This window comes from Dipodomys merriami, unplaced genomic scaffold, assembly GCF_024711535.1.
Source record: "Dipodomys merriami isolate MVZ:Mamm:240054 unplaced genomic scaffold, mDipMer1.0.p SCAF_503, whole genome shotgun sequence".
Taxonomy (NCBI): Eukaryota; Metazoa; Chordata; class Mammalia; order Rodentia; family Heteromyidae; genus Dipodomys; species Dipodomys merriami.
The window spans coordinates 307,302-321,735 of record NW_027206073.1 but is presented as its reverse complement, the minus strand read 5'-3'; the positions used below and the strand labels follow the sequence as shown (position 1 = coordinate 321,735).

Genomic DNA, 14,434 nt, shown 5'->3' with positions numbered 1-14,434 from the left:
TGGTTTAACTCATCTTAGTTTCTGCATGTCAATATTTGCCAGGAAAATGTCCATTTCTGCCAAGTTCTCAAACATATTAGCATAAAGTTTTGAGCAGTATTCCTTTATAATGTTCTGAATCTTGGTTGTTTTTGTAGTGATGTTTCCATTCTCATCTCTGAGTTTATTAATTTGGGTGTGTTCTCTTCTTTTTCTTTTTTAAGGGTCTGTCAATTTTGTTAATTTTTTGAAGAACCTTCTCATTTTGTTGATTCTTCATACGGTTTTTTTTTTTTTAATTCTAATTCATTTAATTCTGATTGAATTTTAATTCTTTCTTTCCATCAACTGGATTGGGGTTTATCTTGATTCTCTTTCTCAAGGAGTGTCAGATCTCATTAAATTGTTGGTTCCAGGTCTCTCCAATTTGTTAATTTAGGAACTCAGAGCTATAAACTTGCCTCTGAATCATGCCTTTTCTGTGTCCCAGAGGAGCAGAAAATCTCTGTGCTAGTTTTTGTTGAATAATATGAACATTTGAACTTCGATTCTAAGCTCTTCCATGACCCACTGGTTTTTGAACAGTGTATTTTTCAGCCTCCATCTTTTACTGGACTTTCTTTGGTGGCTTTTTGTGTTGAGTTCTAATTTTATTCCGTTTTGGTCTGATAGAATGCAAGATATAAATTCAATGTTTCTGAATTTTGACGTTTGATTTGGAAAATGTTCCATGTGCTGCTGAGTAAAAAGTGTACTCTGGTGCTGCTGGATGAATATTTGCTAGATGTCTGCTAAATCAGTTGATGTATGCACTTGTTTAGATCTGCGGTTTCTCTGTTGAGTTTTTGCGGAGTTGATCTATTTAGTGGGGATAGTGGTTTGTTAAAGTCCCCAACAATTAATGTCGTTGGATCTATGTGAGATTTAAAGTAGTATTTCTTGGATAAATTTGGGTGCACTATTGTTTGGCAAATATTTAGAATTTTAATATCCTCCTGAAAGAGATATCCCTTAATTAGTATGTAGTAACCTTCTTTATCTCTTCTCAATAATGTTAATTTGAAGTCTATTTTATCTGATATTAGGTTTGCAACTCCTGCATGTTTTGGGGGGCCGTTTGCTTGGTAGATTTTGTTCCAGTCTTTCACTTTCAAAATGTTTTTGATTTTTATGGGCAAGTTGTGATTCCTGAAGGTAGAAGATAGAAGAATCTTGCATTTTAAACCAACTAGTCAGTCTATGTCACTTAATTGGAGAGTTACATCCCCTAATATATAGAGAGAGGACTGAGATATATTTGGGTGCTCCTGTCATTTTATCCACCTTCTTGGGTGCTGCATCTACTGGATTCTTTCTATGGTTCTTTGATTCTGTTTGTATGTGGTTTCTTGGCCTTTATTGTGGTCTTGTTGGTTTTCTATGTTTAGGACATCTTTAAGTATCTTTTGTAGAGCTGATTTGGTGGAGATATATTGTTTGTTTTTCTTTGCTATGGAAGATTTTTATTAGACCTTCAATTATGAAGGAGAGTTTAGCTGGGTACACTATTCTTGGTTGATAGTTGTTTGTCTTTAGAGCATGGCATACACCATTCCAGGCTCTTCTTGCTTTAATTGTCTCTTTTGAGAAACCTGAGGTGATTCTAATTGGTTTTCCGTTATAGGTGACTGATCTTTGCTCCTTGACAGCTTTAAGGATCTTTTCGTTGGTCTGAATTGATCCTGTGTGGCTTATAATTAATTGGACGATGGGAAGTCCTGTTCTTGTCTGGTCTATTTAGAGTTTTAAAAGCTTCTTGTATCTGAACATGCCTATCTTTTTGCGTGTTGGGAAGTTCTCTGCTGGGATCCTGTTGAACAGATTTTCTAGACCATTACCTTCTGTCTCTATGTGCTCCTCTACACCCATTTCCCTCAGATAAGGCCTTCTGATGGTGTCTTCCAAGTGTTGAATAGATCTATCATATTTCTTGAATTTGTCTTGGATAGTTGTATGTCTTTCTCTATAATACCTAGGCTGTCTTCAATGCCGGAGATTCAATCTTCTGCATAGTCTAACCTACTGTCAAGACTTTCTACTTTATTTTTCATTTCTTTTCCTTTTAATTGGTCGGCTGTTATGGCTTCAAATTCTTTGTTGGAGCTTTGTTTTAGATCTTGTATGAAATTCTTTACTTCCTTAATTTGGTGTTCAGTGTTTTCTCTCAAATCACTTAGTTGATTGGTTATGGTTTCCTTGGACTCCCATTCCTTCTGTTGGGCTCCATTCAACATTCCCTTTGTGGTCTGCCTGACTCCTTTCAGGTGACTGTTTATGGATTCCATGAATGGCTCTATTGATCTTTGTCTATGCTCCTCCAGCTCTTGAAATTCTTGTATTACTCTTTGATTAGATTTCTCACGTTCATGTAACTTCTGTAGTTCTCTTTGACTGATCTCACCCTGCTCACACAATTCCTTTATTTCTCTTTGAGTATTCTCAACCTGCTCACGGAATTCCAGTAACAATCTTTGAGTAGCTTTCTCAAGTCCATGAGCTTCCTGTTTTGATCTTTGGTTTGCCTCTTCTCTCTCCCTAACACGTTCACACTGAGTCCTTTGCAGGGTTTCAATCTTTTCATTCACCATGTTTACCAGTAGTGTTTGTAGAGCTTTTTGGGAACTCTCGTCTGGATTATTCATTATCTATTCTGTCACCTGATTATCTTGAGTGGGAATTGAGATACCCGGACTTGCCATTTTCCTTGTGTTTTTCTTGCTTGTTCTGCCCATTTGGGATGAAAGTAATGCCAGTTTTGTGCTAGAACACCATTTTAAAGCAAGAATCAACCAAAGTCCTGTAATTGCATAGTCAAATGTTTGAAGATACAATCTAGTTCAACAGATACAGTCCATTCAACATTAAATAAATATGTTTTAATGGGCTAAGAATACCAAAGAATAATTTGACAAACCAGAAATTATTATGTTTAGGGAGAAAGGTGGGGAAAACAGGGTTAGAGGGATGTGGAAAGGTAAAAGGAGAGTGAAAGTAACCAAGTCGTAATCTCACAGAGGGAAATGGATTGGAAAGAATGATAGAAAAGAGAGAAGAAAAAAAAATTTTTAAAGAGACAAGAAAAAATGGAAAGACAAATATTTAAATTTAAAAAAATGAAACTCTTAAAAGTAATGAAAATTTAAAGAAGTAAAATTGAGAGATGAACGGGGATGAGAGGAGGGGAGGGATAGAAAGGAGACCTGAAAAACTAAAAAAAAAAATACTTCAAATAATTTATAGGTATAAATAAATAACACTGCTATTAAGGAATTTAATCCTAAGAGGTTTTGAATTGAGTAATACATTTTTGGATTAAGAATGTACACAATTGGGGATAAGGTCTTATAATCAATGACAGGTATATAGGAGGTGAACAGAACAACAAATAATTCATGCAAAAAGAACAAAAGATGAAAAAGTAAAACAAATGAGAAAGAAAGAACAAAAAACACCAACAGGTCAGTAAACATGTTTTTTTTTAAAAAGTACACACACACACACACACACACACACACACACACACACACACACACACACACACACACACACACCTAAAATAAAAGTTATAAGAGGAAGAAAAAAGATTAATGAAAACAATTTTTATAATTAAAAAGTAAAAATTTAAAAAGATAAAAAAATGACTTCTTTGATTTTGTTTTTGGGGGGTTGATGGGAAGATCCTGTATCTCCCTTGTGTCAGTAACCAGTCTCTTGGTGGAGTCTCTGGTTTGCTTGTGGTGTTTGGTTTTCTGTGGCTTGATTGGTTTCTTAAGTCAGTTTGTTTGGGCAGGCAGAAAAAATTCTGTTGGTTTACCCAGAAGTTTGTGATCGCCTCCCAGGCTAGTTCAGTGAGAGGGAGATCTGCTTTGAGTATCACAAAAGAGGGAGGTGGCTGTTTCCTCTAGTTTGGAGTTGCTGTGATAAGGCTGGGTTCTGGGTAAAGTTGAGGCCTTTCAGCAAACTGTAGCTTTTCCCTGAGGGGCTAGCTTCTGAGACATTCACAGAGCCCAGCCTGGAGCCATTCTCAGGGTTTATGTTTACTGAGTTTCAATTGATTGTCAGGGCTGTTGTAGGGAGGGGCAGCCTCTGGCTCTGTTTACCCAGTGAAGAAAGCCACTCCTTTGTGGGTGTAGCTTTCTCTGCCTTGTTGTGGTGACTTTCCCATGGGTGGAGTTGAGAATGGCAGGTCAGGGTAGGTACTTGTGACTCACTAAATGACTCTTTTGTTTTCATCAAAGAACTGAGTTGGATCTAGCTACTTAGCCAGTCTTTTGTCTACATCAAAGGTGGATATCTCTGGTGTTGGGGGGAGGTGTGTCCTTCCCTCCTCTGCTCCCTTTGAGAAGGAGTGAGTGTGTTAGTTTTGTACTCAGGCTGCAGTGTGGGTTCCTGGGTAGCCTCTGGTCTGCTATCTGCAGGATGAAGATATCTGCTACTTGTCAGTTCTTGCTCATGTTGAGTAAAATCTGCTTGCCCGCTGCATCTGGCACATTTGTCCCAGACTCTCTGGGTTGTAGTTATGGCGGCTATGGATGGCACCACAGCCGCCACAGCAACCTCAGCCATGGCTGCTGGAAAATACTCAGATCTGTCTCCTTACCTGGATTTTCCCTCTCTGCCCAAACTCTATGTACTGTGATGGCACACTTGGTGTACCTAGGACTGTTCATTGGAACACTAGAACTGCTTTCTATGCAAGAGCTTTTTTAGCCACCAGATTCTCCTCCGCCATCTTCTCAAAATTTCTGAAGGTGTTTAAATATTACTGGAATTGTTTTGGAATAAATAATGTTCACCTTGACTATCTTGAGAAAGAAGAATTGGTTTCTCAGCACTATAGGTAAGAACTTGAGTGAAAAAAAAACAAAAGGAAAAATGAGGAACAACTCAACACATACATTCAAAAGAAACAAAACAACCCAAGAAAACACCAATTAACTCAGTACTCAAGAACCTGCAGGAAATGCAAAGATTTTTTAAAAATACCTATGATCAGCTTATGAAAATCCTGACTACGAGGGAGTCTACTATTGTGAGGATAGTGGTTAAAGCTCAGACTGGACAGAAAGATCTGTACACATTGCCAGGCACTTGTTATTCTAAATTCCAGGAAGTATAACATAAAGTAGACTGAGCCCACAATCATACACAAGTAGGAAGCGAGATTCTATCTGAAAGTTAATCAGGATAATTTAGGGCTGGGGGCATGCCAAAGTGGTAAGAACATCCATTTAGGAGACACAAGACACTCAATTCAAATTCCAATCTTATGTGTATTAAAGAAAAATAGCTATGACTTTAAATATTGTGAATAATTGCAAGATTTGAATATTTGAGTGGAGAAAAATCCATGAGAGAGGTAGAGTTTACCCATGTTGTAATACTTTCTACTTAATGATAATATTATGTGGTACTCCAGACATAACAGAGTTACCTTGCAAATGAGCATGGATGTGCATATGGGTGAAGGAAATACTCTATTTACACAGGTGTAAATTAAATACTTTTTGGGGGTAGATTTTAGTTCTTGTACTAAGAGCCTGGGTGATATCTCTGAGTCTTTTCTCTCAAGGCTATCACTCTACTACTATGAGCCACAGTTCCAATTCTGATTTTCTGTTGGTTGTTTGGAGATAAGAGGCTCATGGACTTTCCTGACCAGGATGGTTTCAAACCATGATCATCAGATCTCAGCCTCCTGAGTAACGAGGATCCCAGGCCTGAGTCGTCCATGTTTTTAATAATTTAGTAAATTGTACAGTACAGAAGTTATAATTTATCATTATAACCTTTATAATATATGTGTTTATATTTATATCAATGCATATATATAGAAATATTTTAACATATTTTTGTATCTACAGTAGATTTATGAAATCATCCTTCATTATAAAACAACATGGAAACAAGCTTAATGAGGAGCAAAACAAAGGGAATTGTCACATGTTTCTTGTTGTTGAATGAAATATGAATTGTGAGAATCAGTTTGAGAAAAACATTTAACAAAATGGATAATGGCTATTAATTCCAATCCCTTTATTTGCCCATATTGTGCATCCTCACACATGAGTGTCAAAGTCAAACCACACTTTTTTGCCTTTGTATTTAAATCACCTGTTATAATTTAGGGGATAGGTGAAGTAATCAAATAAAGATTAAAATAATACTAAGTGAGGCTATGAGTTAGAGCTGAAAATTATTTTAAATATGATAATAGCTAATTTAATTCCATATCTCTTACTTTTGCTCTATTGTCATATACCTCATTCCCACATTAGGAAAGTACATAGAAGGTTCTCACTAAATTATGTGTAAAATTATGAAAAATGGATTAAAATAATATGGGCACATCGGGGCTGCAAAATTGGCTCAGTGGTAGAGCTCTTGCCTTGCATGCCTGAGGCCCTGGGTTTGATTTCTCAGCAACACATAAGCAAATAGAAGAAAGCCAGAAGTGACTCTGTGGTAGATTGCTAGCCTTGAGCAAAAAAGCTGAGGGACAGCACCAGAGGGGCTCAGAGTTCAGGCCCCTCGACGGGAAAGAAAACAATAACAACAACAAAAGAATATGGGCACGGTGTGGTTTTAGCTGATTGGTACCTGTAGGGGGTAGTGTGTTTTTGAGGACCTGAAAAACGTTGTGATGTAGATGAAGGAAGGGATGTGCTCATTCTGGAAAATTGGCTAGAGGATTGCTCCCAGAAAAACAGTGAGGAATTTTTCCAAAAAGTTAGAGTAAAATCACTCTCACAATCATGTTCACTACTGCACTATTCACCGTAGAGAATTTATGGAAACAGCCCAGACCCACTTTAGCAGAGGGATGGTTGGAGAAAGTGTTGCACATATACACATTTGGATTGCACCCATCCATTATAAAGACTGTTACAGCATTTGCAAAGAAATGGATAAAACTAAAATTATGTTAAGTAAACGAAGTCACAGCCAGACACAAAAAGAATTCGTATTTAGAAGCCAGAATTTTATGCAGTTAAACAACAGTATTAATCAAAGCATGCTATTTGTAGAGGAGTATTTAACAGGTGTAATTTCTTATAAAATTGAACTTTTAATCCAACAAAATGAATACCAGGAGGTTACCACATGGAAAATGTGAGGGGAAATCAAAGGGAAGAAATAAAGAGACTTATGGAAGTAGAGAGTGAAGCCATAATATTCAATGCAGATAGTATGAAACTAATAAAAACGAAAGTGGGTTGAGGTTTGGAAGGATGTGAGAAAGTTATATAAAGATCCATTGTACTTATAAACTGATTCGTTGAATGGAAAACATTTCGTACAACTATTTAATAAAAATATAATTAAAAACAATGGAGACATCTGATCTTAAACCATAAGTCAATATGATACTTGCCTTCTCAGAAATTTTCTTTGCAGGTATTTTCCTCATAATGACAGAAAAGTGAACAAGGCAATGTATATCAATATATCACTTTGCATATCCTAAATAGACAATATAAAAATCACAGTAAAAATATTAGAATATATCACATGATAAAATAAAAGGTAGAAAGTGTCAAACTCTGATTGTTTTTCCAAGTACTTTACCTTTGGTATCTAATTTAATCCTCACAATAATCCCATAAAGTGAAACTATTTCTATTTTTAATTCTAAGATGATATTTAAGTCTTCAGAGTTGGAATTACTAGTACAACATTCTACACACGGTAAATGTTAGCCTGTGTTCCATTCCCACTATATGAACTAACCTCATTCTATTTTATAACTAAATACCAGCACTCAATCTTCGAATTCTAGGAAAATTCCCAAAATTATTGTGCATACTCTAATAATATTTCCTTTATCTTTGTTAGAAAATAGGTAATTAAGCCGAACACCGGTGGCTCACGCCTATAATGCTAGCTACTCAGGAGGCTGAGATCTGAGGATTGCGGTTCAAAGCCAGCTCAGGCAGGACAGATTGTGAGACTCTTATATCTAATAAACCACTAGTAAACTGGAAGTGGCACTGTGGTCCAAGTGGTAGAGCGCTCACCTTGAGTGGAAGAGCGCAGGGACAGCACCCAAGCCCAGAGTTCAAGCCCCATGACCAACAACAACAAAAAAAGAAAATAAGTAACTGTAATAAGAAAACTCCAAGTTCATAATCAATTTATACCTCCCTGGTGAAAGGAACTGCTAAACTATAACATTCTTGATTTCTAGCTCAAAATAGTAGAAATTATATTTTATCCCTTCACTCAACACTTACCCCATCTCTGGTTAACACAGTCTTACTGAAAGAATGACCTGCCCAATTCCTGATGGAAACAGACTGCAGGTCTTTTGGAGCAATCGTTTCCACATTGTAGCTCACCTAAATTGTTTACCATTAGAAGTATTTTGATTGCTTTTTATACCCACCATTTTGAGAGAAATGTACTACTTTAAAATGTTATTAAAGAAAGACTGATATAAAATTACATTTGACCCCAGATAAATATTTTACCTTTCATATACTCAAAAATGCAGTCTTACCTATCATTAATGTTAGGAACGAGAGGTTAAAAATCATTGACACCAAGACCTAATTATGAATTAAAGACTCTCTAACTTGTGAATACAATTAGCTTAAAAAGACAACAATACTACTGCATTTTTAAGTCCCTATGATAAAGATAATGATTCGCTATGATAATCATAATGATAAACTATTAACAATTAAAAATAACTCATTTTCTTGGGAGTAGGACAAAAAGCACAAGGTTAATCCTAATCATTTTAAAAGACCTTTATTTATACTAAAAGTTCACTCATAACTATAAAGATTCTAAAACTAACTGAAGTATAGAGGAAATAATTTAACTGCATCATCTACATTCAATAGACTATTAATAGAAAACAAAATTACACTAATAATTAGCTTACCCAATTCACTTAATTCTTTTATTCTATTCCATTTACTTTCATAAAAACTGGGTTTTCATAAAATGAAGCATAAAAAAGGGTATATACCCACTTACATTTTCAGATCTTAACAATATTTCAGAAATTTTAGCTCTACAGTCAATGAACTGAAATAATACTAAAATATTCAAAGGATTTTCAGAAATTGCAAGACTTGCTCTGAGATGTTATGTATATTGGAAGAGATATTCAAAAAGCCTTATTTGTTAAAGTCGCCGTATTTTCTCCCACAAAAGAGCCATTAGTAAAGATACCCGTGCATGTACAAAACACCTTCACATGCACCCACAATCTGGAAATAACACTTGCTTTTTGTTTGTTCGTTTTTGAAAGGAATATCTAACAAGCATATCCACAATACTTATTTTCAATGAATAAGATGGGATATTCAGACATAATATGGGTTGGATTATCTCTTAGTGAGAATAGATATAATCTTGCAAAGAAAGTGATATTCAACAGAAATCCGGAAAGAGTTTATCCAACTTGTGTTTCACAGGAATAATCAGAGAGTAATACCTGTTTGGTCAAGTCAGTCCAAATCACTCTATGAGTGTATCTTAAAAGTATAACCAATTTAAGAGGTCAAATACGTATTTTGTACTGACAATCATCTTTTAGCAACAACTTACTAACTAATTATGTCTGAATCTTCTTACCTAACATACAATAAGAGCTGACAGCGGTCTCTTTTTCTAACTTAATATTGTAAATTCTTTGACTATGATATTATTAGACAAATAATATGTACAAAGGATGGTTCCACTGAAATGACATGACAGAACACTGATAAATAAAAACATTGCAACACAGTTAGCTTTTATTCAGCCTCACCCTGTCCACATTGGCAAGCAACATTGCAACAGCACACGCACACATATACACATACACACATGTTCGCACAGGTACACACACATATACATTCATGATAAATTCAGGGTTTATTGTACAAAAAAGTCCACATAAAATATTAGTGATTAGGACAAATGATAATATGCCTTATTACAAAATAATACATAAACCATTACCACGCATGTTACATTTTACATGCCTCTCCACATGTGACCACTTAATTTAGTTTTAATTAATTAATTACCTTATTAATTAATTTATTTGTTTGGTGCTAATACTAGGGCTTTAACTCAGGGCCTGGCTTTGTCCCAGAATTTATTTTTTGTTTCAGTTTTCTCAAGGCTAGCATTTTACTGCTTGTACCACAGCTCCATTTCTAGCTTTTGCTGGTTACTTTCAAATCAGAATCTAATGGACTGTTTTTTCTTGGTCTGCTTTCAAACCACAATGCTCAAATTTCATCTTTCTGATTAACTACTACTAAAGACATAAACCATCAGTGTGGCTTCTACTTTTTCCTACATAGTTATCTAATGCACATACTTAGATGGTAATTTTAAAATGACAGTATAGAAGCAAGATGTACAGTGATGATACTGTCCTGTCAGAAATTCAAGTTAGTAATGTAAATTTATTCTTAAAACCATACACAAAAAATACCATGATATAGTGTAAGAGATCTCACTATTGAACATAGGAGCCTTAAGAGCTTTCTAATAGATCCATTATTTATTGGTACCCAACATTAGAAAAATGTATGAGGCATTGGTAAAATAGAAGTCCTTTGCATGACTACATACATTCCTTGTTTTTATAAGACACTTGCTTTCATCTAAAAAGTAGACCTGTCTATTGTCTTCATGTAATTTTGATGATTGAAAGTGCTTAGTGAGAAGGTCAAAAAGTATTAGTAGTCCTTCACTGTCAATTCTCATTTTCTTCTTGGAGAATATAATGATCAAATCAGTAGTTCAGAATCGGCAAGCAATACTTCAGAATCATGCTTCCAGTGCAAGTGGATCACCAGTAAGAAATCCTCAATACCAATTTCCACAAAGTTTTGTCACAGATACAATCTCCCTGCCTTCTCTAGCTGCTTTACTACCCTCTTATTCCTTCATTGTACAAGAAAAGTATGATTCAACTGATTTCAGTCAGATCTGTTACTAGAACTATCAAGGATTTATTTTACTGTCTGTAATTTGGTAAAGTTATGTCTCTTTACGTAAGCTACTAAAAATGTATTTACTAACTTCAAGTAAATACATAAATTCGATTTCTATCTCTTTTAAAAAATAAAATTTTGTTTGCTCTACAAATTGATCAGAGGCATTGATTTTGTGGCTAGCTACGTCATTACACATCTGTCTCCTTCTTTCTCTCTCCCTTTCATGGTTCTCATAGATAATATGATTGCTCCATAATTATCCTAATTTATTTTGATTTTATATTTTTGGTCGTATCATTTCACTTTTTGCTCTGCCATTTCCCAAATCATTTATATAGAAGGCATTATTTCCTATTTTCTCATGCCTAGAATAAGCTGCACATGAAGACATCACTGGTCCTCATTTTCAGTGTGTATATTTGAATATGGAGGAATATCTTTCCTCTGCTCTCCATCAATTCCCTACTCTCCAGTTAGAATAATTTCGAATAGTAAAATTGGAAAAAGAGAAAAAAAAATCATGGGGAATGAACAGTTACAGAAAATTCACCAGATATTTCTGACCAGTTCAACCAATGTGAACTATTAGGGAAATATATGGACACCTCATTCCCACTGGCACTCAAAGTCTCTGGTTAGGCAATTCTTAGGAATATGGGGAACAAGGTGAAAAAGTAAGGAATGGTATCAATTGCAAGAAAAAAATTTGGAGAAGGATCCAAGCATATTTCTTCATTGTGCTGCCGAAAATATTCAGCTTACTACAGTGCGGAGACTTCTTTCCCAAAAGGCCACTTATGTGAATAGTAGGGATGATGATGAGTATACCCCTCTTCGAGAAGCCTACGGTGGACAATTAGACATTGTCAGTGAGTTGGTGTCTCAAGCGGCACATGCAATAACTGTAGATGACTGGACACCCCTGAACAGTGCATATACGTGGAATAATACCAGAGTGGCTTCTTTCTTACTTCATCTTGATACAGATATCAATGCCCAAACTAAAGGACTCTTTTTTAAAAAATTTTTTTTGGTCTGTTCGTGGGGCCGGAACTCTGGGCCTGGACGCTGTCCCTCATCTCTTCAGCTCAAGGCTAGCGCTCTACCACTTGAGCCACAGCACCACTTCCCGCTTTTTTTTCTGCTTATGTGGTGCTGAAGAATTGAACCTAGGGCCTCATGTATGCAAGGCAAGCGCTCTACCACTGAGCCACTTTCCCAGCCCAAAAATTTTTGTTTGTTTGATTTTTGTTGTTGTTGTGGATTTTTTTTTTTTGGTCGGTCATGGGGCTTGAGCTCTGGGCTTGGGTGCTGTCCCTGTGCTCTTCAGCTCAAGGGGAGTCCTCTACCGCTTGAGACACAGTAACACTTCCCTAAACTAAAGGACTCTTGACACCCTTATATCTTGCTGTTGAGAATTGAGATAGCAAAGATACGCTGGATCGCCTTCTGTTGAACTATTATATAAATCCAGGCCTGAAGAACAACATAGAAGAAACTGTATTTGATATTGCCAAAAGGATAAGTATGTATCACTACCTCTATGAAGTTGTGAAAGGCTGTACAAATTGTTCACCAAAGTCCTAATGGTCGGGTTAAGTTTCTTAAATTTCAAAAATGCAAGTCCATCTTTTGTGTCCCTACAAAATATTTTCACAATCCAAATAAAAACAATATCTTTTGTTTTTTTTTGGTCAGTCATGGGGCTTGAACTCTGGGCCTGGAGCTATCCCTGTGATCTTCAGCTCAAGGTGAGCCCTCTACCACTTGAGACACAGCTCCACTTCGAGTTTTCTAGTGGTTTATTTGAGATAAGAGTACCACAGACTTTCCTTCCCAGGCTGGCATTGAACCATGATCCTCAGATCTCAGTCTCCTGTGTAGCTAGGATTATAGGCATGAACCACCAGTGCCCGGCAGCACCAAAATTTTACTGTAAATATTCATGGATTCCGCGGAATTCTTCCAAGTGAATTGCCTGCCTTGGATGGAAAAATGTATTCAATAGTTTTTGTAAACATGTATAATAACTTCTTCAGAGTTTGTGATTTTTTAATAAGAAATAATTTTAATTTACCTGTTGAAATGAGTAGTACAGAAACTAAAATATTTCTGGTGCTTGTCTGAAAAAGTATATTTTAAAATATTCTATATTCTATGTTTGCATAATGTTCATAATTTATTTTCTCCTAGATATACTTTGAATTCTATATTATTTTATAATATATAGGTTCATTAATGTGTCCTTTTGGATTGTATTCCATATAGAAACAGTTTGAGTCCTTTTTTCTAGGTCTTAATATTATTTTTCTTTGGGATAAAATGACAATGTTATCTAATTTGAAAAGTTTTGTAAAGTTTATGCTATGTAAACGCCTTTCTGAGGTGATTTAATACACTGATGTCAAACTTAATTTAATTATATGAATTACGGGTATTGTTACACTTGTAATTTTGTCATCAACTTTTTAATCACTTTTTTTCATTTCTTGCATCTGAAGAATGAAAAATATGGAATACTTCTCAAATTTTCATATTATACTTGTGCAAGTGCCATGTTAATCTCTGTATTGTAATTTGAGTATACTTGCTGCTGAAGCATGTAATATCCTCTAAATTTAATAGTTAATGATGCAATCTTTATACAGGCTTATATCTATGGGTGCCTACTTGTAACAAGGAAACCTTATTGTTCCTAACAATGCTATTGATCTTATTTCCCTAAAATTCTGTGAATAGTGGAAAAAATTATATTGATCAGTCGATTGCTCACATTTGCAATCTTTTTTTGTCAATGAGTATCTTAAATCTTTTTATTTGGAATTTGATCATACTCTCTATTATTTATAGTTAGGTCCAAAGATGATGGCTTTTTCAAGTACTTATTTATCCAGCTTTGTGGACCTAATGGATTCAAACTAAGCGTTGCTTAAGAGCTACTTCTAAATTTCTTCAGCTGACATTTTCCCAAATGAAGTTTTACTGGAACAAATGTCTACCTGAGCCTTTACCCTTCTTTCATGTGGGAAGAGACCAACCAGAATACCTTACCCTGACAGCAAAGATTTTCTTACTAGAACAAAACTAATCTTGGTTATAAGGGATCATAGAGAGATGAACAGTTCAAACAGAACTGTTCAGACGAGAAGGTATTTTATCAAAATATAATTGTTTATTATACCTTCCATTTAAAAGTAGCTAAAGCCAAGAAGGTGAAAAAATTGTTCGTATGCATGATTACTTAATGTCCTGGCCTGTCTGTAAGTTCCTGGCAGGAACTTACACTACTGCCTTTTTATCACCAAATATTTTCATAGTTGCAGGAGAAGTGCATATGTTTCTCCGCATAATTAGGCATTAAATTGATAATGTTTTAATCACAGTGTTTTCTCTTGCCTCCATGCTGTAAATCTACAAATGATAAAGCTTTAGTTCTAACTCTATCAAACACTGAAGTAGAGATAATG

General features: G+C 35.4%; 1 pseudogene; it reads right to left on the bottom strand.

Annotated features, from left to right (window-relative positions):
* Positions 1 to 13,472: 13,472 nt before the first annotated feature.
* On the bottom strand, positions 13,473 to 13,569 carry LOC138810650 (U6 spliceosomal RNA; annotated as a pseudogene).
* Positions 13,570 to 14,434: the final 865 nt, after the last annotated feature.